The sequence below is a fragment of the Balaenoptera acutorostrata genome, chromosome 21 (assembly GCF_949987535.1).
Source record: "Balaenoptera acutorostrata chromosome 21, mBalAcu1.1, whole genome shotgun sequence".
Classification (NCBI taxonomy): Eukaryota; Metazoa; Chordata; class Mammalia; order Artiodactyla; family Balaenopteridae; genus Balaenoptera; species Balaenoptera acutorostrata.
Genome location: NC_080084.1, coordinates 4740274 through 4754624, shown reverse-complemented (window position 1 = coordinate 4754624; position 14351 = coordinate 4740274). Strand labels below are relative to the sequence as shown.

At 42.8% G+C, this 14351-nt stretch overlaps 1 protein-coding gene across 8 annotated transcripts in view; it reads right to left on the bottom strand.

Moving 5' to 3' along the window:
- PSD3 (pleckstrin and Sec7 domain containing 3) overlaps positions 1–14351 on the bottom strand; it is a 551931-nt gene that overhangs the window by 344277 nt on the left and 193303 nt on the right. The window contains exon 1 of one of the 8 annotated variants that reach the window (XM_057537142.1): positions 7704–7790. The exons of the other annotated variants lie outside the window; for them this stretch is intronic. The gene's annotated coding sequence lies outside the window, so the exon portion shown is untranslated. Of the gene's footprint in view, positions 1–7703; positions 7791–14351 lie in introns of those variants that run through there. 8 annotated transcript variants of the gene reach the window in all.

Here is a 14351-nt window from a genome sequence, read left to right as displayed (position 1 = left end):
AAACAAACTTATGGTTACCAAAGGGAAAGGGGGGGAGGGATAAATTAGGAGTTTGGGGTTAGCAGATACACACTACTGTATATAAAATAGATAAACAACAAGGGCCTACTGTATAGCACAGGGAACTATATTCAATATCTTATAATAACCTATGATGGAAAGTAATCTGAAAAAGAATATATATCTATATATGTAAACACATATATGTAAAACAGAATCACTTTGCTGTACACCAGGAACTAACACAACACTGTAAACCAACTATATGTCAATTAAATAAATAAAGAGCAGAGGCTTAAGAGGAGGACAGAGGTGTCTAACCACCTACAAAGTTCCCTCACTGACATCAATTACTGAGCACCCAGACTTCACAGTAGGTACAGTGTGTACAAAGATGAATAAAGAGCAAAGCACAGCTCCCAACATCATGGATTTTAAAGTCTAGGTAGTGCAGACAAACTTTGTAGAAATAACTACAAACAAGACAGAAATCACGGAGCGACCGGTGTTGCAACTGTAAAAGATGACATCCTGCACAATCCTGAACCGAAAGGAGGCGTACGCCAGGTGGACAGTGGTGAAGGGAAGGCTCTCCCAGCACAGGCAGTGCACAGCTAGTCGCAGGGGTGCTAAGACCCCAGGGCTTGTTCAAAGCATGAGGCCAGTGGCATCGTACAGGGTACAGGAAAAAGGGCAGCAGTGTGAGTACTTAGGCAAGGGAGCCAGAGGAAGACTTCAAGTGGATATGAAAAATGGCCAGATTACTCTAAACTTAAATGCAGTATCACTACAACCCAACCTACCAAAATTAGCACCTCAACTTGCTTAATTTTATTAGTCATACAGTAATCTCATGAAAAATCAGCTCAATTGACATGGATTTGTTTTTAATACTCCAAGTATTAATACTCAAAGTTCAACCCTCAGTTCAACATTATGTCAAAGAGCAGTTTTCCTCAGGAATACAAAGTTTGAATAAATGAGATAAAGAAAATAATAGAAATAAATGTATTTGGTCTCCTATTTACATTTGGCTCTGAGTTCACTGTTTATAATTTATAATAGAATGATAATATAAAAAACAGAAGTATAGGAATACAAGTTCACTCTAACTTGAAAAACAGTGAAACTGTATGGTAATTCTTTATTCACTGATGGAAATACTTTTATCAACTGGTGTCATCCAGGCTCACAAAAGCAAACTTTCCTTGCTTTTGTCAACGAAAAAGCACCAAGTCCTGCTTTTTTGTACAGACTCCTGTTTTTTCCTCCTACTGCCTTTTTTCACTCTAGCTTTTTAAATATGGTCTTCATTGTAGGTGGGGTCCTAAACTTTATGAGCCAGTCTGCCAGTTTAGATGTTGTAAAATCCTAGTGGCTGTACTACTTCAACCCTGAAAAGCAAAGAAATTAAAGGGTAAAAGCATGAAGTATAGGGTTGTATTCTCCTCCATGTCCAAAGGTACACTGAGTTCACCTGTATATGAAACTGCATTTCAAATCCCTCAAAACTCTGCTCAAATTCAGTAACGGAAGGCAGGCCTTCCCTTCAGTTCTACACAGGTTCAGAAACTAAGTGTTTCTGGCACAGGCATACACCATACCTTCCCTTCCAACTCCTTCAGCTCCCTCTTGCTACCACTTTCTCTAATGAAGGCAGCTCCCTGCAGTCTCTCACCCATGCTCACTGTCCTCCATTCCCCTGTGCATCATTAATTTTGGAAGCATTTACTGAGTGACTACTTAGGTGTCAGACACAATGATCAATAAGGGAGACACGCTCTCTGGCATTGCAATTTGAGGTTATAGTTAAATAGCTGTAACATTTTTAAAAGAGATTATTTTTAAAAGCAATTATAGTAATGTCATTTTAAAGAAAATACAGGGTACATTCAGAGTACATGGTAGGACCATAACCTACTCTAAGGAAATCAGTCTCCTAGAGAAGAGTGACACTGAAGTTGACCCTGAGGACGAGGATGCTAAGAGTGGGGGCTAAGAACAGGAAAGCTCAAGACAAGAGAATAAAACATATTTAAGAAAGCAAAAGAAGTTCACTGTGGTTGAGTTTGTGGGGTAGAGGTGGGAGGTACACAGAACACAACGCAGAGAAAAGATGAAGCTGAAATAAGCAGCTGCTAACTACAAGGGCTCATGCTGCCATCACCACCTAAACACTTTCTATCCTATCTGTTTAAGGTCCATTTCTCATTTTCCATAATAGTAGACCAGTATCAATTACCAGAAAATCAGAGAACCACATCAGTGACATGCTATATTAGCAAGTCTGTGTTAATGGGAGGATCACATGGGCATTTTAACAGGGACTTTCTGGAGGCAATGATTTGGTCAGAAAGACAGTAACAAGTGAAACATTCAGGCTCCAAGACGAGCCAGTGTAGATAATTTTTTGGGTCAAGACCAGTTTTCCACTAGTTTCATTTACCTCTACATTCCCAAATATTCTGACTATCTAAAAGTTGTTAAACAACTACTGCTTTTTAAAAAAATTAAATTAGTTATTTGGTTGCACCGGGTCTTAGTTGAGACAGGCGGGCTCCTCAGTTTTGGCTTCTGGGCTCCTTAGTTGAGGCACGTGGGCTCCTTAGTTGCAGCAGATGGGCTCCTTAGTTGCGGCTCCAGGGCTCCTTAGTTGTGGCATGCGAACTCTTAGTTGCAGCATGCATGTGCGATCTAGTTCCCTGACCAGGCATCAAACCCAGGCCCCCTGCATTGGAAGCACAGAGTCTTATCCACTGCGCCACCAGGGAAGTCCCTATTCTGACTATCTAATCAGAACAATTATTCCTAACAAAACACAACAGTATAAGACATTGTTTTACATTCTATTACAATCACCATAATCCTCATTCTAAAAGATCTACTACAGTAAAATGAGAAAAAAAATGAAGAGATAGAAAAAGGCAGAAATAAAATAACTATTTGCAGATGTTGTAACTGTCTACATACAAAGCCCAAAAGTATTAGGTAAAAAAGTTATTAGAACTAGTAAAGTGGTCAGTTACAAAATAAAAATATGAAAACAATAGCTTCAATAAACCACGAAGGACCAGTTAGAAAACATAATTGAGAAAAATTCTACTCATAATAAGAATAAAATTTATAAAGTAGCTAGGACTAAACTTAAGAAAGGTACAGAACTAGAATAAAGAAAGCTATAAAACTTTGCTGAGAGAAAGAAATTAATACTAAATAAACACTATGCTCCTAGAATGAATTAGGCAAATATACTATTTCTCTCCCAAATTCCCCTAAAATTTAATGTAATTCAAGGGGCACATAAAAAAATAAAACCATAAAGAACTAGAAGAAGGTATAGCTGAATATATAATTTCCTCATAAAGAAGGTATTTCTTAACTTTACAGTAGCAAAAATCATGATTTAATTGACTGGTTTAATTAAATGGCAAAAACACCAAGCAAAATTAAAATGGTAATCAGAGAGAAAAATACCCATGAGACAAAAGACAAAACTAGTCTTCGTATGTAATGGGCTTCTGTGTACCCATAAGAGAAAGATGAACACATCATATGAAAAAAATGGGCAAAAGACATGGTACTGAACATTCCAGTCACTGCGTCCTTCCTAGAGAAGCTATTTCACCCACAGCCCCTGGACAGAACAGGCCCCAAGTGCCTCAACACCCCCCACCCTAATCTCAGCTAGCTGGACCAGAACCGACCACCTAACGAAATGGAGCCAACTGACTGCTCACTCCTAGAAATCTGGGACACAGATGCCCACCGCACCTGGATGATGATGGCTATCTGAACTGAAAGGTCCTGCTAAGAGTCAGGGCTGAACTGAGTGACATGGCAAACCAAAGCCAGGTGGTATAAACAGTTATGGAGAAGCAGAGGCCCTGAGGAGAGGGAGAAAAGGGAAACCCAGTAGGGAAAGAAAAGCGGGAGTGGACATGATAGGAAGCAGGAACCCTCCCATTCCTGTCTCTGAGAGGTCTGCCTGTCCTTCGTATTCTTTCCTTGGACATAAACCAGAGTGCCTGTGACATCCATCCAATAAAACCAGCTCATGTAGGTTTTCAGTCCCCTGCAATCAGAGCCCAGCCCAAATAGACAAGAGCAAGCAAGTCACAAAAAAAGATAAAAAGATCAGAATTAAACAGGTGGGAAAATGCTCATACATATAAGTTATCGATGAAGCACAAGCTCAGGCACTCAGCGTTTTCAGCTATCAAACTGGCAAAGATAAAAAGGCACTGAGATAGTGCACCGCAAGGTTTAGGAAGAAATATAAGCACTCATAGATTGGAGAGGGGTATGAACCGATAAGCTGTCTAGCTTCAGTAAGTCTTAAAAATATGTATATCCTAAGAATCAGCAAAGAGACTCAAGCGTTTATTTTAAAGAAATAATCATAAGTATATACAAGAAAATTACTAAAAGGTATTTACTGCAGTGCTATTTATAATAACACGAAAGAAACAGACTCAAAGATTATTTAAATCAGTGTTTCTCAAACATTATTCATTCATCACTTTCATGACTTTTGCATATCCCTGTACTAGAGGTACTGATTTATTTAATATTGTTCATTAAGTCAGCCCATGACTTTTATTTAAGCTATTCTTTCAACAAGTTTTTACTAAATGCCTGCTATATGCCAGGAACTATACTAGGTGCTGTAGATTCAGTAATGACTAAAATAGACAAAAATCCCTGCCCTGGTAGAGCTTATGTTTAAGTGGGGAAACATAATAAGATAAGATAACCATATTAGAGACATGGTTAGGGAGAAAAAATAAAACAAGCAAGAGGAACATGAGGCTTTGTGGGGGAAGGAGTTAGAATTTTAAAGAAGGTAGCCAGGTAAATGCTTGCTAGAAAGGAAGCTTTGAAGACCTGAAGGTGGGGGGCTGGTCGTGGGAGTACCTGGGGGATAAGCATTCCAAGAAGATGGAATAGCAAGGGCAAAGGGCCCAAGGTGGAAGCATGCTTGGTATGTTCAAAGATGTGACAGAAGCAGGTGAGCAAGAAGAATAGGAGGAGATGAGGTCACAGCGGTAGGGGACGGGGACGAGGCAGACCATGCAGGGATTTGAGGGTTGGTGGTAAGGACTCGGGCTTTTACTCTGAGATGGGAAGCCAACAGAGATTGACAAAAGACTGAAGTGGGACACTAGTTAAAAGGATATTGTCATATCCCTGGTCAGGGAACTAAATCCCACATGCATGCCGCAACTAAGAGTTTGCATGCCACAACTAAGGAGCCGGTGAGCCACAACTAAGGAGCCCACCTGCCACAAGTAAGACCCAGCGCAACCAAATAAATAAATTTTTTTTTTAAAAAAAGGATATTGTCATAAACCATGGTGACCTGGATCATTTGAATCCTGGTGGCACTGGGAGTGGTGAAGAGTTGAATTAGGAACAGATTTTGATGGTAGAGCTGACCAGATCACTGATGTGCTGGATATTGAAGACCTAGTGAAATCACCTAATGAGTGAGGTGCTGAAGAGGGGCTGAGGACTCCCAACAACTAAAGGTCATCCAGAGTAACTGTAACCATGAAATCATAGGTTTGATGTGTTGTTATAATTTTATAATATATATTAGAATATATAACCATTAACAAAACATGCTCATTCATATATTTCCTAAATTATTTCATGTGCCACCAATAGTGTCTGCACCAGACTTTTGGAAGCACTCATTTAAATAAACCTGAAGTGCGCACACACACGCGTGCACGCACACACACACACACACACACACACACGTACGTTGAAAATAGGTATACCAAAATGGCAACAGTAACTGATTTCTCAGTGGTGGTTCCTAGATTATTTACTTCTTTGTGCTTTTCAAATTGTCTTTAATGAACATATACTTTAATTCTATAATGAGACTCCTTTTTAAGTGGATGGGATTTTTTAATATACGGTTGACTCATGACAGCATATTTTAATAAACTGCTCAAATTCTTCTACATAAATGTCATCTAAAACATTACCCAGGTGAAATAAACATAAGTATGCATACACAGACCTCAAGAGGTGTAGAGCAAGTTCAATAAAAATCAGAGTGGGCTCTAAAAGAAATTGATTGTGCCTCCCCTCTCTGTCCTAATGGTATATTGGCATAGGTAACTAGGATTCAGTGGAGGTTTTTAGGTCAAACCACTTAGTTGGGTTATCAAAGTGTCATTGTTCCTGACTCTCTATTATTAACTAGCAAAAGACCACAGATGTACACAGTAAATGAAATGAGACTAAACTTTAAAAGTGCTCTGGTAAGCTCTGAGGTTTTCAAGTAATCCTCCCCCTTGCTTAAGAGCTAGGATGACTCTCCTCTAACCTAATCAGATCCACAACTCTGTCTGCAGGACACTGTGCTGTACATCAGGCAGACAGCTGCTGGGGATGGGAGAGTCACTCTGGGAAAGACACAATAGAGGACTGTTATAAATGCCTGTCGTGTTTAGACACAGCTCTCCCATCTCTCTAATAAAGAGCATAATTATGAATGGGTTTAAGTTGGCTCATGTACTGAATGAATCATATGGCTCAGCTAGTTAATCCTGTAATGCCATCTGACAAAGCTCACACATGGAATCACCTCGCAGCCCTGAACAGGGCTTTTATTTCTAAAACAATATTTTGTTAATAACACTAGAGATTTAGTTTTGATTTCATGTAAAGCTATAGCTTCATGGTATGATTGAGAAACATTAAGTATAAAAAATTACCTAAAGGTCTGCATTGTTTTACCACTCTGGACAAGAGAGAGAATGTGGGTTTCCAGGAAAGGAAATGGTCTGACCCTCCCTTCCTCAGTTCTTCTGCTTTCCATAAGCACTTCTGTATATTCGTTAAGTCTAATTATTCGATAAATGTGTCCTGGCCTCTTTAAAAACAAAAAACAAAAAAGAAACTGAATGGACTTGGGGAAACTTTAAGAAAGTGCAAACCAAAGTTCAGTTTTTTTAAATAATAATGTTCAGTAAAACAAATGTAAGCCTTCAGTGGCTGACAACCTATTTCAGTTAACTAAATTTCAAAAATGTTTTGACTCTAGGCCCTATTTGTTTCTCAGTAATTTCAATCTGTGTCTGAATATTCTACAAATGACCCAGAGGAAATGGGCTTATCATAGAAATGGAAAACTCAAAACCCACTTTAAAACAAACAGAAGGGAGAGGTCCTTGAAAAGGGAACTAAATCTCAAAACACCACTTCCTGCGCTCAGCTCTCTCAACAATATTCTAACCAGAAGAAAACACAAATTCCAAAGGTTAGTCCATCAGTTTCTGGCATTGTTATTTCATCAGAGCATAGGCAGAAAAGACACCCCTAGTCCAAATACATTTTCTCCACTGAACTTTTATACACAAATCTAACTGTACTTTTAAGGGAAAATATTTTCTTAAGCGCGAAAGAGAAAAAAGACCAAAAACAGTAGAGCAAAAGCTTTCCTCTTAAGAGATCCTTTGTCAAAAAGCAAGTTTCCCTGGCTTCTCGATCAACCCTCCAGCCCCCAGCATTCGCTCTCCACCCCAGGACCCTGAGCTTGCCTTTCCTCATACAGCTCCTGGCCCTTAAAGCTGGAGCCTCTGTTTCGTACAGAAAAGCAATTTGAGTGACAGGCTATGGCCAGCCCCAGAGGGGACCTGCTGCAAGGAGTCACTTCTGCAAATGGTGTGGGAACCAGAATTTCTCACCTGGAGAAAAACAGTTTCCTAAGAAGGTTCTGCAGTTCCAATGGTTCTGGAACACATCACTTTCCACAGCCATCACCCGCTGTAAATCAACTCAACACTGAGCCCAAAGTAGCGACGGGTTGTCTCCAAGTGTCTTACTCAGAGCAAGGCTTGAGCCTGGCTGCGGCCCCCGTGACGCGGTGACGGCACCGCCAACGCACGCGGTGCCTCCCCAGCTCCCACACTGCCTACGGCACTGGACGGACAGGCGCGGCAGTCACTTACAACGCCCGCTGGCCGCCTCCCCCCACGTCACTCACAGACAACGCCGCGCCATCGCTCCGTAAAAGCTTTTCTCTCTCTCCGCCCACACACTGGTAAACTCCACATGATAATTTACATTATTACTCTGAGGAACAAAACACTGGCTTGAGGTCAGCAGAAAATAATCATCCCATGGGCCTTCAGGAATCCTACTGCTGATCCCTTTGTCCTCTAGATCTTGAACAAAATGAGCCTGCATTATTTCAAAGGAATGTGACTACCAAGTGAATAAACCGGAAGAACTTAGTGAGAACTACCTTTTGCCTGGAAATGTCCCCCGATATCATGCTAACAGCTAAGTCACATGCCCCCAATCACTCCCCCTGGGAGGGGTTGCTGGAGGAGAAGCTAAGCCAAAATGTCTTGGAACACTTGTGACAAACACAGTGGCCTCCCAGAGATGACCTGGGCGGTTGGTGTATATTTTGCTACTAAATGAACTGAATGAACCCTAGTTGGTCTGCCAGGCTGAGGTAAACACTTCAGTGTTCAGGCCATAATGGTCTCTACTTAATTCCTCTCCATTGCCATTCAAAGCATTCAGGCAAAAACGACAGTTAATATGTATTAAGCACTTTCAATGTTCCAGGCGTGGTTCTGAGACGTTTACAGGCATTAATTAGCGCATTTAATCTTCATATCAACCCTGCGAAGTAGGTATTATTAACAAGTCCTCTTGACAGATGGGGAAACTGAGGTGCGCGTGAGCAGGATGGCAGAGCTGGGACGTGTATCCAGGCAGTGTGTTTCCATACACCACACTGTGCGCCACTGCTGTCTCGTCTCCCTGGGAGAGGCCCGTGGCGCCAGTGCAGTACCGCAGACTCACCAACAGTGGTTAGACGGGAGGCACGTGGCAAAGACGCTCCGGAGGAGCACAATATATACGGAAGCCAAGAGGGGTGAATTCCTGTTTCAGTGTCATCATTAACCATGAGACTCGGAGCAAGTGCCTCACTTCCTTGGCCTCAGTATATTCATTCATCTGCACAGCTCTGGGGGGTGCAGGGCTGGATGAACGTCCCTTCTACTTCTAAAATTCCACAACAGCCTACTACACCTGATAAGGTTATTATATTACTGTGTGACATTTAAAAACTAATAAACAAGAACCAAAGGAGGGAAGAGAAAGGAAAACAAGTCTCGTGATTTCTGTTGGATAAAAATCAAGTTCACAACCTAACCTGCCTGGTGAACCCCTGGCCATGCCCAAGGCAGTAGGTAGGAGGCACACTAACTGGACGTCCTACTCGTCGGTACCTGTCTTTGTGCATGCTCAGGGCACAGCACGGAAACAGAGTGTGCTTAGTGAGGACAACCCACTACAGCAGCCCCTTGGGGGTGCCCAGGGTAGAGCTCAGTATCGCCCCCAGTCAAGCTTCTGACAAAGCAGGTCCACTTCCAACCATGTGATAAAACTGGGAGTTCTTTGTAATCCCTTAGTGAAAAAAAAAAAGTCTATTTACACACACACAAGCACACGAGTTTTAACACCCACTAGCATGGAGACAGTGCCCTTACTCGCTCTAAAGAGAAAGGGCTCCCTGGATGCCACGTGTTAGGAAGAGAGGAAGTGCGGGCGTTGTCTGAACTGGGTAGGAGGAAGGATGCTGGTGAGTGGGTGGGCTTCTCTGGGTTGCACCCAGCCAGCTGGTAGCAACCAGTCATGCCTGGATGACTCAACTATGATGAAGAAGGCCAAAATTCTTTGAGTTTTTCGAGAGACCCTTGTCTGCTGCTACCCTCAGGAAGTCTAAGAGCAGGGCAGGCAGTCTGCCGCACTGAGCCGCACCACTGGGAGAGAAGCCCTGTCTAACTCAGTGCAGGAGGGTAACAGAATGAATTTAAAAGCATAAACCAACAAAGGGTACCTGTCCCTTCCTTTGTTTAATCAGAACCTGCTCTATCTGTAAGCAGAGGACTTGAGACCAATGCAGGGGTGGAAAAGGTAGAGCTGATAAAGAAACCTACCTACAAGTCACAGGAGCAGAAGGGCAACTGAGGGACCCCTCCTCTGCTGTTTCCAACAATACAATGGACTTCGCCATTCTTCTCCCATTTTAGCCAGTACTTCAAATTCTTAAGACTCTCAGGAAGGGAGAAGTACCTAGAGTCCACTGCTGGATACACAAGGAGACTAGAGCTGGCTGACTGAGGATCACCCCAGCTAGCGTTTAGCCCACAGCCAGGGTTCCTTTACCTTAAACCACAGCTACTCTCTGCAGCATCACTGTGGGAATCCCCATAAACCCACAGCAGCTCAAGGCCACACAACACCAAAGTTACATGCCTTTTTGTAATCCCTCTGTGTTGCAGAGACTGCTTAGAGGCCATCTATCAAAGGTAGTTTATTTTTGACATAAAAATGCTCCCACCAGGGGCTTAAGTGGAAAAAACTTTTTTGGTTCTTCTTCACGGCAAGCAGATGTTTTGTTTAGTCTTCTTTTAAGATGAGTTAGATCTCACAAAAATTGTGTGGTGTTACTTATACAAAGACGTTGTTAATATTCAGTCAATGAGAGCTCTTCAGCAAAGGTTTTAGATATAACATGTATCAGAGAAGGAGGACATTCACTAAAGAAAGTCTGGCACAATGTGAAGGCACAGAAGCCTTCCTCTGATGTTCCTTTTTGCCAGAACATATGGAACCAGGCACGGATTTCACTTGAGCAGAGAACCATAAATTTTCCTATTATTCTAACTTTTATCAGGAGATATTCAGTTTCCATGTTGGTTTTTCCAATGTCAATGCATCTCTCTAGAAGACTATGTCTCTGCTACAGTTGTTAATAAAAAATAAAATCATCAGAAGGATTATAGGGACCCATTACTGAAAGTTAATTTTCTATACAGCCAACTTCCAGCATGAGGAATCAGAATCACCATACCTAAAACTCTGAGCAAGAGAGTCAGACATTATTCGAATTTCTTTTCTTTTTTTCCCTTTGTACAATAAAGAGGCATTAGGAAGTTTCTTCTTCCTGGAGGGACACCTGCAGACATTCCGTATTCTGGATCTGTAGTTCTTTCTCCTCTTCTAATAATCGCTTTGAGATATAACCTCAGTCCTCACCTAGCACCCCTGACAGAAGGGCACCAAAAAAGGCAGAAGGTAGGGCTTCCCTGGTGGCGCAGTGGTTGAGAATCTGCCTGCCAATGCAGGAGACACGGGTTCGAGGCCTGGTCTGGGAAGGTCCCACATGCCGCGGAGCAACTGAGCCCGTGAGCCACGACTACTGAGCCTGCGCGTCTGGAGCCTGTGCTCCGCAACGGGAGAGGCCGCGACAGTGACAGGCCCGCGCACAGCGATGAAGAGTGGCCCCCGCTCTTCGCAACTAGAGAAAGCCCTTGCACAGAAACGAAGACCCAACACAGCCAAAAATAAATATAAATAAATAAATAAATTTATTAAAAAAAAAAAAAAGGCAGAAGGTAGAGAGGAGAAGTAGAAAAGGGATGAGCATGGGACACTGTCCCTTGTTGCTAACTGAGCTTTGAGCTTGATGGGGTTAACATAAAAAGCGTGATAAAAGCAGAGGCACATGCGCCTCTGTGGAAGGGCCTGGCAGTGAGGGTGACAGCGAAGACATTGATGACAGCCAACATCTCATGCACACTTACTAGCTCCAGGCACTGTGTCAAGCACTTCATAAGCATTATATCTCAACTGATCCTGGTAATGCCTCTAGAAAGTAGGTATTATTGCGACCTCCTCAAAAAGGACAGAAAGGAGGGTTTTTTGCCCAAGGTAACACTATCAGGAAATGGCCAGGTTAGGCTGTGAAGACAAATCCGTTGGTAAAGAACCAGGTTCTTAACCCTACACACAATTCTACCCATTGCATAGATAGAGTTCTGGCCCTAAAAGAGGTCCAGCAGTTAGCTTGATGGGATTACAAATGTTAACATAATCATAGGAAGACTTGCATTAATACCCTTTGAATCATACAAATTACCCATAATTATCTAAGATCTAAATCTACACAGGGAAAAACTACAAGAGTAATTATTCTTAAAATATGAAGATACCATAGAAAGAAAGTAAAGGAATGGCCCTACTTCAGGCCCTTGAGAATTCTAGAGAGGATGGAATTTTCTACAGGTTGATCTCTCCCCTATTCTTTTTCATGGACATACAAAAAATCTGAGGTAGATACACTTCTGTCTTCCCTCAGAAACTTGAAAACTCTATGAATGACTCCCTGGGGCTCTAGCACTTTTCCTCTCTCTAATTCAAGGCCTTACATGTAAACAACTTAAAGTATGCTTTATCTTGGCTAAATATAATAACAATTAAGACTGAATCACTTCCACTGAAAAGGCACTCTGAAGTTAGAAAATCAAAACAGAACACTGGATGCGTCTGCAATTTCAGCCACAACCCCTACTCCCCCTCAAACAGGATGGGCTGCTTTCTCACAGAAAAATAAGATTTATTACCAGAAAAGTTAGAGGCACAAAAACAATAACGTATAACGACCTGTGCACTAGCAGGGCTCCTCTGCAAGAGAAGAGTTTAATCAGGAGAAAAACAGGGAGGTCAAATTCCAGAATCATCTAGTCTGCACAGCATTTACTTTGGGTATAAAGAAAATGATGTCATTACAGGGTTGGGATCTGAAACAACTGTTCCATACAAAACCAGCTACAATGCCCAGTTCATTCCAAATCGGTGGGGAAAGCTTTGCACTCAAATCTAAGAATGTATAGCCATGGAAGGCTCAAAGCATGTCATATGAGTTCACAAACTAACCTAGATTTTCTAAAATCTTGTTGCTTAAATAAAGTTTTAACTTGAGGGTAAGTTTGTTCTAAAGGGAAAAAAAGCATGAGGTAAGAATATGATATTTAGTAAACTACAACATTTCCTCAGAAGTAAACAGCATATTACACTAGTACCATTCTGATCTGAGACTATACTACTTGTAGGTCCTTGGCATGTGGAGGCAGACACCACCTCGGCGGGGACGGGACGGGAGGGGAGAGGCCGTCACAGCAGGAGCGCGCCGGGCTCTCACAGTCTCCTGGAGCGGACACCCGGGGCCTTCGGCAGCTGCGCCATCCCACCGACACAGTCCTGCCTGTGGTCCCAAGGTTAGTGACGTAAGCGGGGTGGCAACTCTCTCCTCAGTCATCACTTCCAGGGGCACAGGAAAGGGCTTCAGGGGACAAGTACTCCAAGCTGAGAGGGCTCTGGAATCACCACATCAGCACCCCGTCAGCTGTGTCCGTGCGATGGCTGGGGGCTCCGTGAGCCCTCTGACTCTCTCCTCTCCCTCCCTGTTGCCCACAGGTGAAAGTTCGAGGTCTCATTACTACATCAATTAGGAAATGTCAGAAGAGAGAAACTCAGATGAATCAAACTATCTCCTTGTCTAAAAATCTGACAGGAGAGAATACTAAAACTATTGTTTTGAATAAAATAAATATATATAAATGAAATCCTTTATCACTGTTGACCAACAGCACAGATAACTAAATGCAGTTGTAATGACCTCCACTCGTACTGATCTCCTTCAGTTAAGTCAGTGGGATGAGCCTCAATAAAAGAATTCTCCAGGACTGGGAAGAGTGGGATCCTTCACCGAGTTGGGATGTATTCTAAACAAGGTAATTTGCCAACTCTAAAGTTGCCCTGTGGTACTGAAAGAATCAGGATAGGAAAAGGAGATTTTCAGATCCCATCGTGACCAGAAAATATGCTCAGTAAGCCATTCAGTGCATGTGCTGGGCCTTACGGATGGAATACAAGTGTTCTGACTGGCACTACCATTAAGACAAGAAGGCAAAGGCAGACAGTTCCCTGCAGAAGCACGGCTGTCCCTGCTAAACCTCCCCTCGAGGTTCAAAGGCACCAGCAGCTCTTCAACCTGAATGTGAACAGGCAGTTAACACAGGCTGGGGGATGAGTGTCCTTGAGGCTTATGTTGAAGGTAAAACAAAGAAACAGAAAGAGGGAGAAGGACAGAAACGTTTCTGCCACCCCTGGAGGGAGACACTCCTTGTGAAGGGACAGACAGCTCAAGAGTTCCGTGGCCACAAAGGAACAGCTCAGACTGGGAGGGCTCTCCTGCTCCCGGGTGGCTGTGCTCCTAACGGGCACCTCAGGCTGCGACACCTTGATACATAAACACCAACATCCGCAAACTGACCAAAGGCACCATCAACTGTAAGACGCTCTGCGGTAACTGGGAGTTAGTGCTGCACAAAAATTATGAGACAGCCTCTGCCCAGGGAGGTTGCAGGCTGGACACAAGGCGTCCGCACAAGCTAGCTGCTCCTCTCCTTTTCCCGCACGGCCACTCCCCTCCCACATCCTGCAAATGAAGAGGGGGATCTCAAGTT